This window comes from Martes martes (assembly GCF_963455335.1).
Source record: "Martes martes genome assembly, chromosome: 1".
Lineage (NCBI taxonomy): Eukaryota > Metazoa > Chordata > Mammalia > Carnivora > Mustelidae > Martes > Martes martes.
Genome location: NC_137888.1, coordinates 207658288 through 207675363, shown reverse-complemented (window position 1 = coordinate 207675363; position 17076 = coordinate 207658288). Strand labels below are relative to the sequence as shown.

The following is a 17076-nucleotide window of genomic DNA, read 5'->3' as shown; positions in this document are numbered from 1 at the left end:
CAGAAGGAAGATATTTGTAATAGTCTCTGACAAAGGATGCATATCCATAATATATAAAGAACTCCTACAAATCAGTAAGGAAAAGACAACCAAATGTATAAAATGATAGGAGACTCGAACGGTTAGCAAAACAGAGTATCAAAATCGAAAATAAGCACATGAGAAGATGCTCAATGCCATCAATCATCAGAAAAATGCATATAAAACAATGAAATACCACAACACAACCGACTGGAATGGCTAAAATGAAACAGACTGATGGTACCAAGTGTTGGCAAGGATGTGGACAACTGGAGCTTTTTTTTTTAAAGTAGGCTCCATGCCCACGTGGGCCTTGAACTCATGAACCTGAGGTTAAGAGTCATGCCTACTGCCCAGAACAGCCAGCCAGGTGTTCTGGAACTTTTTTTTTTTTTTAACTCATTTTTATTTTTGTTTAGTAATCTCTACACCCAATGTGGGGCTTGAACTCAGGACCCTGAGATCAAGAGTTGCATGCTCTTCCGACTGAGCCAGTTAGGCACCCCGGCACTTTCATACACTGCTGATGAGAATGTAAAGTGTTATAGTCACTCTATTTAGGAAAACTCTTTGATGGTGTCTCCTAAAAATGCACACACACCTGCCCAGTGACCCAGCAGGTGCATTCCTGGGTACTTACCCAATAGAAATGTACACTGTGTTCACATACAAGAATGTTCATGGCAGCTTATCTCAAGAACCAATCTGTTAACAAGCCAAATATCCATCAACAGTAGAATAAATAAGCCAATTGTGGCATAGTCTTACCATGGAATATTACACAACAAAGAAAAAAGGACAGGGTACTAATACTTGTGATGGTAAGGATGAGTCCCACAGGTTCAATGTTATGTCAAAGACACCAGACAGAAGAAGGCACGCAGTATGGTTGCATTTATATGCAATTCAAGGACAAACAAAACTCATCTATGATGACAAAGTCAGATTGGGGGATATGGACTTCAGGAATGGGCATGAGGGTGTTTTCTGGAGGGATGGACATATTCTCTCTTGGTTTGGGTGGTGGATACACAGGTATATACGTGTATGCAAATTCATTGAGCTGAAACTTAAGATCTGTGCAGTTCACCTTATCCAAGTAATACCTCAGTCAAGGGTGAAGAAGGGGAGAAGGAAACACAAAAGAAAATGTCCCCTAGAGCTGTGTATGGACCATAGGCAGTGTGAAACCTGATGTGTTCCTCCTCTGAGGCTTCACAATAGTGTTCCAGGGTGGACAAAAGTTGGAAAATTTAAGCAGCTGCCCCAGATCAGGATGGAAGTTCAAGGGTAGTGACGCCCCTCCCTGTGTCTCTGGGGTGATGCGGGCTCCTAGCCTCCTCTGGCACTGGGTATGGGTAGTCCAGTCTGAGGACAAGGGGGTGCCCTTGAGGTCTTCTTCCTACCCCTTCATCTCCTCCAGCCCAAGCTATGGGCCCAGCCACCTCCTGTACCAGAAACTGCTAGTGAGTCTGGTTGCTATGACAACAGGGCTGCAAGGCCCCCAGGAACCCGCTGCTCGGCCTCATTGCATGGGGAGCTTTTCCCCCCTTTAAAATGAAATGGGAGTCGGGGGAGGGGGAACCCCCTGCCTCTGATTTTGAAGGAGATCCTTGCTCCTACCAGCTTTGTCCCCAACCCCTGGTTATGAGAGGAGGTTCTAGGTGGAACCCAGACAGTGGTTAAGGATGGAAAGGGAAGGGGTATCTGCTCCCTGGGTTATACTAGTCCTCCTAGTCCTTTAAAAGGCCAAGAAAACAGTCTTTCTCTAGCTTTTTTTCCTGTTTGCTTATTTGTTGTTCACCCCCTCTCCCCAGAGGAAGTGTGGGGTGATGGGTAGAGGGAGCACTGCATTTGGAGTCAAAAGACAGGTGGAGGGTCTGGCAGCCTTACTGTGTGGCCTTGACCCACTCCTTAACCTTTCTGGTTCCTCTTTTACCAAATCAAGACAATCATAGCTCCTGGTTCATAGCTTATTGTCAGGACTCATGTGGACTCACACCTGAAAAGCACTGAAAACAACTTCAAGACTATGGTTGTTACTCAGTACATCTGTTGCTGTGTTTAGATGCCAGGTCCTGTGTCAGTCACTCTCCTATGTAATAATGTACGTAACCCTCACAAGCAGCTTTGCGGGATGGCCGTTGTCATACCCATTTCATAGATTAGGTAATGGAGGCTCGAGTACTCTTATAGAGAGGGCATTCTTCAGGTTCCCAGAAGTCCTGGACCCTTGAGCCACCCCAAGCTCTCCGCTCAGCTGTCAAATGGGCTAGTGGTTCCCTGCTGAGGGTGCAGAGAGGGTGTCCTCTACGTCCTATCTTCCCGGCCCCCGTGTGTGTTAAGAGAGTCATAGCTGCTTCAAGGCCAGTGTTATGGTCGGCGATAAGTCATGAGTGCTTCCTGGTCCTGCCCCTCCATCTGTTATGTTCTACAAGGGATGTAGGAAATCCCTCCTCGGGGGAAAAAAATGGACGTATTACAGACGAGCCCTCCTGTCCCCCAACCCCATTTCCTCATTAGAGGACCCACTGTTGTCTGTTTGGGGCATATCCTTACAGATCTTTTCCGGAATATTTACATACACCTATACTATACCCACCTGTATAAATGCAGTCTTTGTGCGATGTCTTAATCTGAGTTCCCTCGAAGACAACGACTCTGAGATAAGCAAAGATTTGGGGGCAAGTTGTGAGTCTGGGAGGTGACCCCAGGAACAGCTGTAGGGGATTGGTGAAGTCAAAAAGGAAAGGCAGGTTGTGATTTCCAAAGATGGCCACGCCTCATATTTATCACCTCCTACAGGCTCTTTTGACAACGTGCTCCTCCCACAAGAGGCAGGGTCTGTGCACCTCTCCTTGAATCGGGGTGGAGTTTGTGACTGCTCCGACCAATGGAGTATAAAGAAAGTGATTCTGACAGGTTTCAGAGGCTGGGTCACAGAAGGCAGGATCGCTTCCACCTGGCTCTCCCCTATTTGCTTTGTTTTCTCCTCCCCCTCAGTATCGTCCTCCTTCCCTCCTCCTCCTCTTCCTCCTCTCTTTTTCTCAGTGCTTGCCCTTGGCATCCAGCCATGCTGTACGGAAGCCCAGATCCCGCGAGGGGCCACATGTGGGTGTTACAGACAACAGTCCTAGTTAGGTCCTCCGGCAACAGCCCGCATCAGCCACGCGTCATGCAAGGAGTGGTCCCCTTCAGATGACTCCAGCCCTCGTCTTTGAGGCTTGAAGCTGAGGTGTCTCAGATACTGGGGAGCAGAGACACGCAGTTCCCCTGTGTCCTGTCTGAATTCCTGATTCGCAGAAACATGAGAGATAATAAATGATCATCGTCTTAAGCCACTGAATTCGGGTAATTTGTTAAGCAGGATTAGATAATTAATACAACAGGGAAGGTAGGAAACTAACAGGGTGGGGCATTAGTGAGCAGGTGACCCCTGTGGACACCTGGGGCTCATTCCCGCTGGGAACAGCTGGGTGTTGATTGTGCCTCTGCGTTGCACTCCCCCCCCAGTTGGGGCATATCCACCAGCTCCCATGCCTCCCTGACTGAGGGCTGCTCCTGGGGCCAGTAACAGCACTACCCACCCCTAAGAGAAGTCCCCCAGGTGGGGATGTGGCTGCTTGGGGTGTCCCGCTGTCAGCCTGTGTGGGAACTGTCCACTAAAGCCTCAGGCGACTCCAGATGGCCCCAGGGCAGTCGGCAGGCCGTTGACCACAATGCTACTCCGTGCTTTCTAGCAGTCTTGACGTAGATTGAATCACACTGCACACATTGTTCTGAAACTTGCTTGTATCACTGTATTTGTGATACGTGTATCTTGTGAGGGCTGCACCACACGGCCACAAACTGGGGGGCTTAAAGCAATAGGAACGTGTCCTCTCCGAATTCTGGAGGCCAGAAGTCTGAAATCAAGGTGTCAACAGGGCTGCACTCCCGAGGAAGGCTCTAGGGGAGGATCCTTCTTGGCTTCTTCCAGCTTCTGGGGGTTCCTGGCATTTCCAGACCTTCTTCTCTGCGTTTCTCCAATCTCCCTTTCCTTTCTTGTGTAAGGTCCCCAGTCTCTGAGCTTGGGGCCCACTCTAAAATCCAGAATGATCTCATCTTGAGAGCCATACCTCACCGCACCTGCAAAGACTCTATTTCCAAATAAGGCCCCGTTCGCACGTACTGGGGGTTTGGACTTGGGCGTGCGGTTTTTGGTGTGGGGGGGGGAGGGCACAATTCAGTGCACACTATCATCACAATAGATTTGGGTGCTTTTATGCACCACCTTTTTTTTTTTTTCTGGTTTCGTTTCCCATAGTAGGGGCCATAATTCACTTAATAATTGATCATTTCCCCATGGCTAGATCTTAGATTGTTACCAGCTTTTTGTTCTTGCCAAAGTTCTTATCTGTACCATCTTACGCAGGAGAATAAATATTTCTCCAAAAGGGGTTTCCACCAGTGGAAGAGCTCCCCGGTTCTGAATTCTACATTAAGGAGGGTAGGATAAGGTGGTTCCCATGTGGCTTTCAAGATTGACGTTTTATTGGGGTGCCTGGGTGGCTCAGTGAGTTAAACGTCTGTCTTTTGATTTTGGCTCAGGTCATGATCTCAGGGTTGGGGGATCAACCCCCAGCATGGAGATTCTTTCTCTCCCTCTCCCTATGCCCCACCTCTCCCCCACTTAAAAAAAAAAAAATATATTGAACTTCCACCCTTTTCCACCCTTCCCTGGGGTGCTGGGGCGGATGGGAGCTCCCTGGTCCTCTGGCTTCCTCAGTTTTAGCCAAAAAGAGGCTCTGGTTGAAGATGGAGAGCAGGTGGGGAGTGGAGTCAGCTCTGAGCCTGTCCTGCAAGCTGGCCACTCACCTGAGTGGGACCACAGCTCCTCGGGGTGGTAATGGCTCCCCAGCCTCACAGGGGCCCAGACGCCCTTACACTATAGCTTCTCTCATTCCTACAACAGACCGCAAGTCACCTACTTAACAGAGTGCTTCCCGTGGGGACCCTAACCACAATGGGTTTTTCCTTTTGAGCTTTTTCTCTTACCTAAAGGGTTATATTTAGAAAGAATTAAAAAATATTTAGCTTTATTATTATTGTTACGAGCACAGGCAGGAAACACACTCAGAACGCACCGAAAGGCACAAGCCTTGAGGATATCACCGTTGATCTTTACGTGTTTATTCTTCTAGTCTTTCTTGGGGCAGGACTTTGAGGTCACACAGAGCTGGGTCTGAGTCCCAGCCTGGCTGCTACATGCTGTGTGATCTTGGTGAAGTTTCTTAACCTCACTGAACTTCTGCTTCTTCATCTATAAATGCAATAGTCGTAGTACCCACTTCCTCGGCTCGCTGGGAGGTACAAATGCCCAGGATTGATAATACCAGCTCTTATCACATACGTCAGGGTTACAGGTAGCTCTTCAAATCCCCTTTCAGGCTTTCTATAGATAACAGGATCTCAGCCTTCCTTTTTTGGCTTTTTTTTTTTTTTTTTGAGGTCTTACGTCTATTTTTATAGTTTTTCTGCTAGCCCCTAAAAAATTCAAGTTAATGTTTATCTAGTACTCGCTAGGTACCAGGCACCATGTTAGACATTTGTTAACAATTTTCTGTAACCCTCACAATAACCCATTTTACAGAAGGAAGGATGCAGGCAGGGCTAGTAAGTGCTGGAGGCAAGACTTCTTCCTGTTCTTTGCCTTCAGCACTGCCGATTTGTCCAGCCTGAGTAATCTGGCCGGTTGTTATTGTGTCTAAACTAGGAGCAAAGGGGCTGTAGGTAAAGGCCACGACCATCAGTTCAATTCAATTCCACAAAAATATATTGACCACCCACCACATGCCAGGTTTTAGGCTCCTCGAGACAAGATTAATGGGATCCCCCCTCTTTCTGGAGCTTATACACCTTCTGGGTCACATGCTTTCATTGATGCACGGACTTTGTGTCATGTGCTTCGGGTCATAGAGTTTTCTCTTGCATGTGGCTGCTCCATTGAGGTCCAGGTGGTTAAAGGTGTTGGGAAAATGCCTGGGGGACAATATGTTGAGGTTATTGGTCTTGCCTTGTTTAGGAGTTAAAGCCAGTTGTGTGGGCGAGGGGAGTGAGGGGAAGGGCAGAAGGTTAGGGGCCCAAGCTCTGAACCCCAAATGCCTGGATTTGAATCCCAGGTTCATGGTTACTTGTGGTGTGACCTTAGACAAGCTCCCTCACCCACCTCTGCCTCCATTTCTCCATCTGCAGAGTAGACCTCATCATGATAGCATCGTGCCTTCTAGAATTGTGGTGAAAAATCAGGGAGCTCTATAAAGCTTTAGACAGCTTCTGGCAGGTGGCAAGCACTCCAAGGGTGACAGAGACTAGACAGTGATCCCTCCAGGCTCCCGGGGGGAGGTGACTGGGGGAGGACCCTGATTCTGAACCTGTGCAGGGCTGGTGTGGAGGACTAAGAGGGAGACAGGACCCCAGCCCGGGCTTTGTAGGGGCTGCCAAATAGGGTAGAGGTGGAGGTGATGGGTCTGGCTGACCCCAGCGAGCCTGTTAATTACCTCTCAGGGTCATCGGTCTTAAGGAGCCCCTCAGCGGGATCTCACCCAGCCCTCTGTATATTGATCTCATCTAATCTCTCAGCCTGCGGGCGGGTCTCTAAATCCTCCTTAATTCGCCTTTTCTGCCCCTGCTGGGCAGGGAGGCCCCAGGCAGGGCTTAGCTTGCAGCGAATGAAGGAAGCCGGAGCGCTTTGGGGGCCATCTCTGCCCATCATAGCAGAGGGTGGACAGCACAATATGTACGCGGGGAGGTCCCTCGGGTGGGGGTGGGGCACGCTGGCACTTTTTTCCCTCTGCCCGCCAGGGCGCCAGGACCCCGCCCCCTGCTCCCCGCAGTCTGGGAATCCACCTCTGGCTGAGGAAGCTGGGAATAGGCCCCCCCTGGGCAGCCGCGGCCCCCCACTGTCCCCATGTGGGTTGGGGGGGGCGCTGGAGGCTGTTTGGGGAGCTGGCAAAGGGCACTGCTTTTCTTCTCCCCTCTCCTTGCAGAAGCCAAGCTGCTGGAAGAAGCCTCCTGGCACGGGCCTGGCTGGGCTCTTCTGGGGTGATTAGGGTCTGTGGAGAGCACCTGGCTTTACCTGGAGTTGCCTGTGCTTTTCCGGCCCTTGGGCGATGTCCATTGTTCAGGGGTCTCCCTGGGTGCCTGGGAGGCCTTGGTTTCCACCTTTGAAATGAGCTCTGGGGGCGGCTGGGTGGCTCAGTGGGTTAAAGCCTCTGCTTTCGGCTCAGGTCATGATCCCAGGGTCCTGGGATCGAGCCCCACATCGGGCTCTCTGCTCCGCGGAGAGCCTGCTTCCTCCTCTCTCTCTCTGCCTGCCTCTCTTGCCTACTTGTAATCTCTGTCAAATAAATAAATAAAATCTTAAAAAAAAAAAAAAAGAAAGAAAGAAATGAGCTCTGGTTGGATGGTGGGGAAACCAGGGGTTCCCGAGCTGCCTGGCTTTGCGGGGCAGGGTCCAGAAGGGAAGGTTTCGGGAGGCTGGTGGGACTTGTGGGGAGCTAGTAGAGGAGAGGGGATGCAGATGTGGACTCCAAGAGGAAGCGTGGTGACATATTTTAACTCTCAGAAGACAGACCAGCCTGGGTTTGAATCCTGCCTCTATGACTTTTTGCTAGGAGACCCTGAGCAAGGGTCTGTTTCCTCACAGGTGTTACTTGTCACCGTCTCTGGGTCAAGAACTCCTCTGAGGGAGTGCTCCTCTCCGCCAAGAGGAAAGATCATCAACCAACAGGTAAGTGAAGAATGGTGAGGGGCAGCGGCAGGTGGTAAGACCTCCTACCTTCTGGAGGTCTGGGCTGCTCGCTGAAGCTGCCATGAGTGCTTGTCCTCGCCCGGGGTGGCATGCATGCCACGGGCATAAGGTAGGTCTCTGGAGGTGGGGGCTGCCTGTTGGAGGGTCTGGGCAGGGTCCAGCTCGCATCTCCCTCCCTGGAATGCATGGGGGAACTCTGTGGTCTTGTCTGAGTTCAGGGTCAGGCATGGGTGTGCCCTGATCTGTGCCTCGGTGGTTGGACGTCCCTGGCACACACCTGGAGGACATCTTCAGGCTTCCAGCCACTGGTCCATCTCGATCCTGCTCCATCAGCATCAGAGACCTGGGTGAGGTCACTTTTCCTGGTAAAACACAAAATCAGGAACATGGAAAGAGTGCTTGCTGTATGCCAGGCGCTGTTCTAAGCATTTCACATTCATTACCTCACTTAATTTTTAAACAAAGATATTTATTTATTTGACAGAGATCTCAAGTAGGTGGAGAGGCAGGCAGAGAGAGAGAGAGAGAGAGGAGGAAGCAGGCTCCCCACTGAGCAGAGAGCCCGATGTGGGGCTCGATCCCAGGACCCTGAGATCATGACCTGAGCCGAAGGCAGAGGTTTAACCCACTGAGCCATCCAGGTACCCCACCTCACTTAATTTTTATGACAACCTGTAAGTAGGAGTCCTATCAGTGCTGCTGGCCAAGAACTGTGCTTCCTGCCCACCTTGTGGAGGAGGTCACCTGACTGGTTCTAACCAAGTAGTTGTGAGTGGAACTGACACCTGTCATTCCCAACTAGAGCATTTAGTTGCCTGTGTATGACCTTCCAAAGCTCTTATTTCCTTTTGGCATGACCGCAAGCAATGTTCTAGAATGTTCTGGAGTGTGACTGCTCTACCAGTGACCATGATAAAAAGAGCCTCCCCGCGATGACCCAAAACAGACATGAAGCATGAGTGAGAAATAAACCTTGTGATTTTCAGTCACTGAGATGCTGAGTTTCTTTGTTTCTGCAGCCTCACCTAGTCTCACCATTAGAAATTACACCCCCATTTTACAGATGAGAAAACTGAGACACTGACAGGTTAAGTTGCTTGCCCTCAGTCACCCAGCTAGTAGGTGGCAGAGTCAGAGTTAGAATCTGGGCAGTTTGATTCCAGAAATTATGCTTTTATATCTATACGGTCTCTCTGGATAGGATGCAGTCATCCTGGGGGCTCCTGGAACGTATGGAAAATTGTAGTGACACTTGTAATGGATTCTGGGTGAGCTTGGCTTCTGTTAGCCCATTGCCTCCTATTGTTTGGGGCTTTGGGTTTTTTTCTCTCTTGAGCACAGGCTCACCAAAAACGTTCCTCTGTTAGCTCTCCTGAGACAAATCCGACAGGCAAGGTGGGAGAAGCGGGGCACTTTCTCCTCTCCCACACCTTACTTAGAAAGTTTAGCTCCGGGGTGCCTGGGTGGCTCAGTGGGTTAAAGCCTCTGCCTTCGGCTCAGGTCATGATCCCAGGGTCTTGGGATCAAGCCCCGCATGGGACTCTCTGCTCAACGGGGAGCCTGCTTCCTCCTCTCTCTCTGCCTGCTTCTCTGCCTACTTGTGATCTCTGTCAAATAAATAAATAAAATCTTTAAAAAAAAAAAAAAAAAGAAAGTTTAGCTCCGGGGCACCTGGGTAGCTCAGTCAGTTGAGCAACTGTCTTCAGCTCAGGTCATGATCTCAGGGTTCTGGGATCGAGCCCCACATTGGGCTCCTTGCTGATCAGGAGGCTGCTTCTCCCTCTGCCTCTTTCCCTGTTTGTGCTCTCTCTCTGTGTCAAATAAATAAATAAAATCTTAAAAAAAAAAAAAAAGTTTAGCTCCTGCAGCTCCACTTTGCCCCCCCCCCCCAATCCAATTCCCCTCCACTCCATTCTCCTGCTCCTCCTACACCCTGTCCACACGAGCACCAGCACTCTCTCCAAGGCTGCCCGGAAGAGAAGGAGGTCAAACATCTCAAAGGAGAAAAGCCAAGAGGCCAGAGAGCAGAGCCCTGAGCTGAGCTTTCAGAAATGTCTTCTAACCCCTTCACCTCAGGCTGCTTCCTTTTCTCCCCCGGGATCTCTGAGGTGCGGCAGCAGCCCCGGGAGAGCCAACACTACAGCAGCCCCTGCCCTTTGAGGCTCTCAGGGAAAACCATCCAGCAGGGCTCAGGACACCTCCATGCAAACCTCAGCTCGTCCTGCCCTGACCAGTTAACTCGACACTTACTCTACATTAAATACCAATTGGGCCAATTTTCTGCTGTAATTAAAACCTCTGCAGACGTGTTCCCTGCTCATCAGTGATGAGTTTATTAACCTCCAGCTCCGAAGGAAATGTGGGGCAGGGAGGAGAGAAGGACAGAAAAGCATTTGGCTCCAGGCAGGGGCCAGGCGGCGGGCAGCTGTGTTTGCAAAAGTGTCAGCATCAGTGTATTGGCTGCTTCTGTGGCCGAGAGACTCAGAAATATCTGTTACGGCCATGCTGACTTGCTGCAAACCTGGGCCTGCTGTATCATAACTGTGTGTCTTCCAGGAGCCCCATTCCCTGACTGCAGACAAGCAGCATGTCCGGAACCTGGAAACACAGCCTCTTCTAGCTCAGCAACCCAGGCTTGCTTGTTATGTAGCATAACTGAGCCTATGCTAACTATTACATATTACATGCCCACTTATGGATGAGGCCCCGTGGCTTACTAATCCAGGAGAGCCTGAGATGGTTCTTGGTGAGAGAGTCCCAGACCCTGGAAACAGACTCTCCAGGTTGACAGGGGAAGCAGCCCAGGCTAGTTCCCTGGTCCGCCAGAAGCGTGAGGTTCATGGCTGCCAGCCGTAGGGGCTGGGAGCTCATGCTTAGCGCACTCGTGCGGCTCCAGCAATCAATTATCTCTGTTTATCAGAGACTACCCCCTGACTGGAGCATGATCCAGCCCCAAGGAGCCAGTGCTTTGGTTTTTTAAATCAAATATAAATATATATATATATATATATATATATATATATACACACACACACACACACACATATATTTTATATATATTATATATAATACACACACACACACACACACACACACACACACACACATGTTTTTTGAGAGGGGGCAGAGAGATAGAGGGAGAAGGAGAGAAAATGTGCAGAGCCACACGAGGGGCTCGATCTCACGACCCTGAGATCACGACCCTGAGATCATGACCAGCTGGTTGCTTAACCAACTGAGCCACCCTGGTGGCCCTAGATTATATATGTTGAAGCAGTTTTAGGTTTACAGAAAAATTGTACAGGCAGTGCAGACAGGTTCCATATACCTCTCCAATTTCTCCTGTCATTAACGTCTTACATTCGTGTGGCAAATTTGTTACAGCAGATGAACCAGTATCAATTCAGTCCACTTCCTGCGTTAGGGTTCACACTCACTGTTGCATGTTCTATGGGTTTTGACAACCGCAAGAGTTCATGGATCCACCATTTCAGTATCATAGAATAGTTTTACCACCTTAAAAATCCCCTGTGGTCCACCTAGTCCTCCCTCTGCGTGCGCCCCTGTGGCCCCCGCCCTGCAACACTTGTTCTTTTGACTATCTCTATAGTTTGCTTTTTCCAGAATGTCATATAGTTGGAATCCTACAGCGCGTAGCTTTTTTAGACTGGCTTCTTTCACTCAGCAATATGCATTTAAGCTTCCTCTATGTCTTCTTGTAGCTTGATAGCTCATTTCTTTAGCTCACTGAATACGACTCCATTTTTTACTTTTTTTTTTTTTAAGAATTTATTTTTAAGTAATCTCGACATCCAACATGGGGCTCAAACTCACATCCCTGAGATCAAGAGTCTCACGCTCCATGGACTGAGCCATGGAGCCTTTATCACCCAGGCTTCACACTGTCATCTAATTTTTGCTGCTTTATAGGGAGGAACACAATCCAAGAGATGCCTGGGAGGGAATGGCCTCATGGAACAAAGGAGCTGTCTTGCCTGCGTGGATTGGGAGTCCACCCCATGGCCCACGATCACTTGGACTCCTCCTCACCAGCACATCACTGGGTCCCAAACCCTTCCGGCCACCGTCTCCGTGGTCCGCCTTTTTGGGAGTGCTCAACTATCTGTTAGCAACTCTGCACCTCTTTTGATTCTTCACTGTACCTCAGGGGCTAGAGTCTGAGAACTACATGTCTAAGGCATGTCTAAGACTCCCTGGTCAACAGGGCTATGGGGTGGAGTCTACAATTGAGAGGAGTTCATGCAAGATTTGTTAGGTTGAAGAGAAACAGGAGCCATCATTTGTCCTGTCAATGGCAAGCAAATGGCAGCTGTGAGATTGGCCTGGCACTTTCTGGGCATTGTCCTACAAATAGCCTATTCTGATGTTGAGAGTAGACACTTGGGGTCACCAAGCATCAACAGTGATTCTCTAGAGTTCTTGTACACGCTGCCTTCCTGGATGTTGGCATGACTCCCCCCAGCCCTCTCAGTGGGTTTGCTGGCTCTGAATCCCTGCATTAAATCTGTCCCTATTGAAATATCTAGGTTGCCTTCTGTCTTCCTAGCCTGTCTTCCCAGCCTCAACCTAACTGATGCAATGGGATTCTGGGAGAATATCAGACTGCTGAAGGAAAGATCTCCAGTCTGGCCATGTTCTCATCTCTCAGGTCCTGGCATGCCTATGTCTGGGCTGCCTGACCTCTGCCTGTCACAGCCACCAGACCAATGCACAGAAAAATCTCAGCATTCCCCCAGTCCTACTTTTATAGGGTCATTAATTGTTGGGTTTGAGGGGGCTCTCCATCTTTCTCCAGACCACCCTTTCACGCCAATGTGGTTAAGTCATGACTGGTGCTCTCCCAATATTTTTCTCCCCTTCTGGGGAATCACATTTCCTGGCATCCTTGCAGTTAAATGGGGCCATATGATGAGTTCTGGCCAATGAATTTTGAGCAGAACTAACATGTGCCACTTCTGGGCTGGATCATGTCATTGTCGACAGGGATACCTCCAGAGTAATCTTTCTCTCTGATATGGCAATTGGCAACATTCAAGATGGTGGCTACTTTATCAGTCTTGGTCCTAGAGGGCAGTCATACCCACCCTACCCCTTCTATTTTTTTTCTTGTGATTGCATTTTATTTCATTCATTCATTCATTCATTCATTCATACATACATACATACATACTTTCATTCATTCATTTTAGTAAACCTAGTAAGCTCCAAGCTCAATGTGGGCTTGAACTCATGACCCTGAGATCAAGAGTCACATGCTCCATCAACTAAGCTAGCCAAGCACCCCATCCCACGTCTCTCCCCACAACTCCCCTGCCGCCCTAACCCCTTCTAACCCATCACAGTCATGTAGTATGAGCAAGAAATGAAGTTTTGTTGCTTGAAGCCCCCAAAATGTTGGTTTTATTTATTACTGCAGCATAACCCAGCCTGTCTTGACTGATACACCATAAATGATGACCATAATATTTATATTCCAGAGGACTACAGCCTCATCTAAATACCTTGTCAGCATTTCATTTCAATGTCTTATAGGCGTCTCAGACCTGCAATGCCCTAATCTATACGAAATCTCTTCCTCCAGACCTCCACATCCAATCTACCACCAAGTCTCATGAACTCTACTTCCCTGAATGGGTTTTGTGGACTCTGCCTCTATAGCCATCCCTTGAATTTGCCTACATCTCTCCATCTCCATCAACCACTCTAGTCCAAACCAACACCAACCCCACTTGGATGACTGTAATAGTTCTATGGCTCTTAAAATAAAGACCAGAAATTATAATATGGTCCACAAGGTCTTGAGTGATTTGACCTTTGCTTATTGCATCAACTTCCTACTGCACTCCTCTACCCCTTCCTGTCCTCTCTTCCAGCCACCCTGGTCTTCCCACTATTTTGCACATGCTCCAAGCCGTCTTCCTGCCTCAGGTCCCTTGCACATATGGTTATCATCATCTACAAAGTTTCTCCCTCTCCACCAATTTCCTCTTTTTAACACCTACTCATCCTCTAGCACATCTCCCCCTGGCGTCATCTATGTCAAGTTTTGGCTGGTTTAAGCTCTTTGAGAATTGGTTCTTTTCTCTGGAGCCCATATCTCAGTAGGTAGTTGCACTTCACTAGAATGTTGATTTGATCCACATCTGTCCTCTAACTAGGTTTTAGTTGTCATGAGCCCAAAGACCAGGTTGGGGCTGGCTTCCCATTTTATCCCCAGCATCTAGCACAACACCTGGCACAAGATAGGAGCTCACTGAACATTTCCTCATTCATTCAACAAATCTGCAGTGTCTCCCCACTCTATGCCAAGCACTTTTCTAAGCCCTTGGTGCATATTCAATCGTCTAATCCTTTCAGTTGCCCAGTGTTGTAGGTACAGATGGGTGGCCTAGGGCTACTGTAACAGACCCACAGCCACAAACTGAGTGGCTTAAAATAATATCAGTGTTCTTTCACAGTTCTGGAGGCAAGAAGTCTGAAGTCACTACTGCTGGGCCAAAAGCAAGGTGTGCCTCCAAAGCCACCTTCCTCTGTCTCTTCCAGCTTCTGGGGGCTCCAGGCATTCCTTGGCTTGTAGCCACATCACTCCAGTGTCTGTCTCCATTGGAACATGGCCTTTATCCCTATGTCTGTCTCCCTTTCTCCTCCTTATAAGGACACTCGTCCCTGCCGGACAATTAAAATCAGACTCTATGGGTGGGTGAAGGATCTCCAAGAGGTACAGCCCCGGCAGGAGCCTCTGGCTGGGGTCTGGCATCCAACACCCTGGGGACCCACAGCCTTTCTCAGGGCTGCTGCTAATTACTGCCCCTTTCCCCCTGTTCGCCACCCCCTACCCCACCTTCCCACTCCCTCCCTCTTCAGCCTCTGTCTTTCCTTCTGTTCTCCTTCCCAGGTTCCTCCAGCCTGCTCCTCCCCTGCTCTCACCACTTGCTTGCCCCAGACGCGGGGATGTGAGAAAGTTCCGGCAGAAATTGCAATCTCCTCTCCTCTCATGTGGCTCCTAGATAAGACAGTAAAAATCCGATTTTCAGCAATTTGCTTCATTTGTGAGCTCTCCCTCGTCTCCCTTTCTCCCCCTGACACCAGCTTAGCAAAATTGCCTGGGCGGAGTGGATATTTTTAACCACTTAGTAGTCAGGGGAGGATCATAAAAAGTTTTGCAAGAAATCGGTCCTGGCCCCTGGTAGCCGGCTGCTGGCAGTGTGCTTTGGGGGTTAGCAGAGGAGCATTTCAGGAAGCGAGGTGGACAGGTTTAAGGGAACTAACTGGGAAGGAAGGGGCATGGGGAGGGAACAGAGTTACCAGAATCAGGCAGGGAGCAAGCTGCGGAACAGGGTCTGCCAGACAGGAGCTGTGGTTGCAGAGACCAGTCTGGGGACTGGGTTTCACGCCTGGCAACAAAAGACATAGCAAAGGAGCTTCCCCCGCAGTTTGGGAAGGGGCATTTTCTTCCCCAAACCCGAGGCGGAGGTGGTGGGGAAACAGCGAACATTTATTGGGCATCTTCTAGGTGCCAGACACATGCTCGTGGCTTTATGTGGATTCCCTCCTTGAATCCCCATAGCGGTGGATGAAGGAAGCATTTTTCTTCTGTGGGTATTAGTTAAGGCAAACGTGAGGCTGCTGCAGCGACACGGCCCCCAAATGCAGGTCTCCCTCACCGCCCGTATGTTCACTAAGCAGTCTCCGCCACTACCTGAGTCTGACATCCAGAACTTTGCCATCTGATCTCGGGAACTGAAAGGATGCTGATAGGAGGGAAGTATTATGGCTGAAAGGACACAGGTCATTTCTGACTCGCATGACAGCCATAGCTGTCATGTTCTGTAACATGGCTCATGTTCTGTAATAGACCCAGTCTATTGTATCTGTCATAACAGTCCAAACAGACTAAGCCACCTAGAGCTACAGGCTGTCTTCAAGGGTCTCACAGATGCCAGGTGGCTTAATCCATTTGGGCTGTTACAACAGATTACAAGAGACTGGGTTGCTTATAAACAAAAGATATCTATTTCTTGGTTCTGGGATCTGTAAGTCCAAGATCAGGGAGCTGGCAGATTTGGTACTTGGTGAGCACCGGCTTCCTGGTTCATGGACGGCTGTCTTCTCAGTGTGTCCTCACATGGTGGAAGGGGTAAGCGAGCTTTCTGGGGTCTCTCTTGCAGAGCAGTGAGGACTCCCATTTGTGAGGACTCCATCCCCATGACTTAATCACCCCAAGAGGCCCCACCTCCACTAACCATCCTGTTGGGGATTTGGTTTCACCATCTGAATTTGGAGGAAGACACACATTTGGTCAACGGGCTACCTAACCATTTTGTCCCTGTGTGATGAGGGCCACCAGCTTCCCAGCCTGTCCTGTGTGAATCCTCACCAGCTGCCCACCCACTAAGATAATGCCAAGTATTTTAAATTCTATTACCAAATTGGTAGTTACAATATCATTCTGGCTGCTGAAACAGAAATCCAACATTACAGTGGCTCAAACAAGAGATACATTTTTAAAGTTTAAGTCATCTCTGCACCCAACGTGGGTTTGAACTCACGACCCGAAGGTCAAGAGTTGCATGCTCTCCAGACTGAACCAGCCAGGTGCCCCAAGAGATAACTTTATTTAGTACTTACTTAATAGTCTGGGTGTAAATGGTCCACGCCTGGGGTGGTTGGCTATATTTTGGGGAGGATATAGGCTCTTTCTGTCTTTTGTTTTGCCTCCTCCACGGTGGACCAAGATGCCTCCCCAGCATGGCCACTTTCCAGCCAGTGAGAGGAGAAAGGTCAGGGGAGGCTCCACTCCTCCCCTTCAAGGGCATCGCCCAGAAGGTGAAGGGGCACAGATCACTACTGTTCACCTGTCATTGGCCAGAAAAAAAGTCACATGGCATAGCTTCAAGGAAGGTTGGGAAATGAAGTATTTTTCCTGGGTGGCCATGTGCCCAGCTTAAAAATGGAGGTGCCTTATCAAAATACAAAAGACAAGGAAAATTGAGGGAAGAACAGGGAGTGACCACCTAATGGGTATGGGGTTTCCACTGAGAGTGATGGAAAAGTTCTGGAATGAGGCAGTGGTGCTGGTTGCACAACATTCTGAATATACTTAATGCTACCGAGTTGTGCACTTTGAAATGGTTATAATGGTAAATTTTAGGATTGTATTTGATCACAGTAAAAAATAATTTATTTACAAAAAAAAAGACAAGAAAAGGGATATTGGGGGAGAGTCTATGCCCCAAGCAGAA

General features: G+C 49.1%; 1 long non-coding RNA gene across 1 annotated transcript; it reads right to left on the bottom strand.

Annotated features, from left to right (window-relative positions):
* Positions 1-5813: 5813 nt before the first annotated feature.
* LOC308354531 lies at positions 5814-16599 on the bottom strand. Its single transcript, XR_013967871.1, has 6 exons — positions 16463-16599; positions 15140-15228; positions 14762-14837; positions 8091-8175; positions 7139-7421; positions 5814-6042 (listed from the first exon to the last, which is right to left on the bottom strand). It is a non-coding gene; the product is annotated as an uncharacterized lncRNA (long non-coding RNA).
* Between the last annotated feature and the right edge of the window lie 477 nt (positions 16600-17076).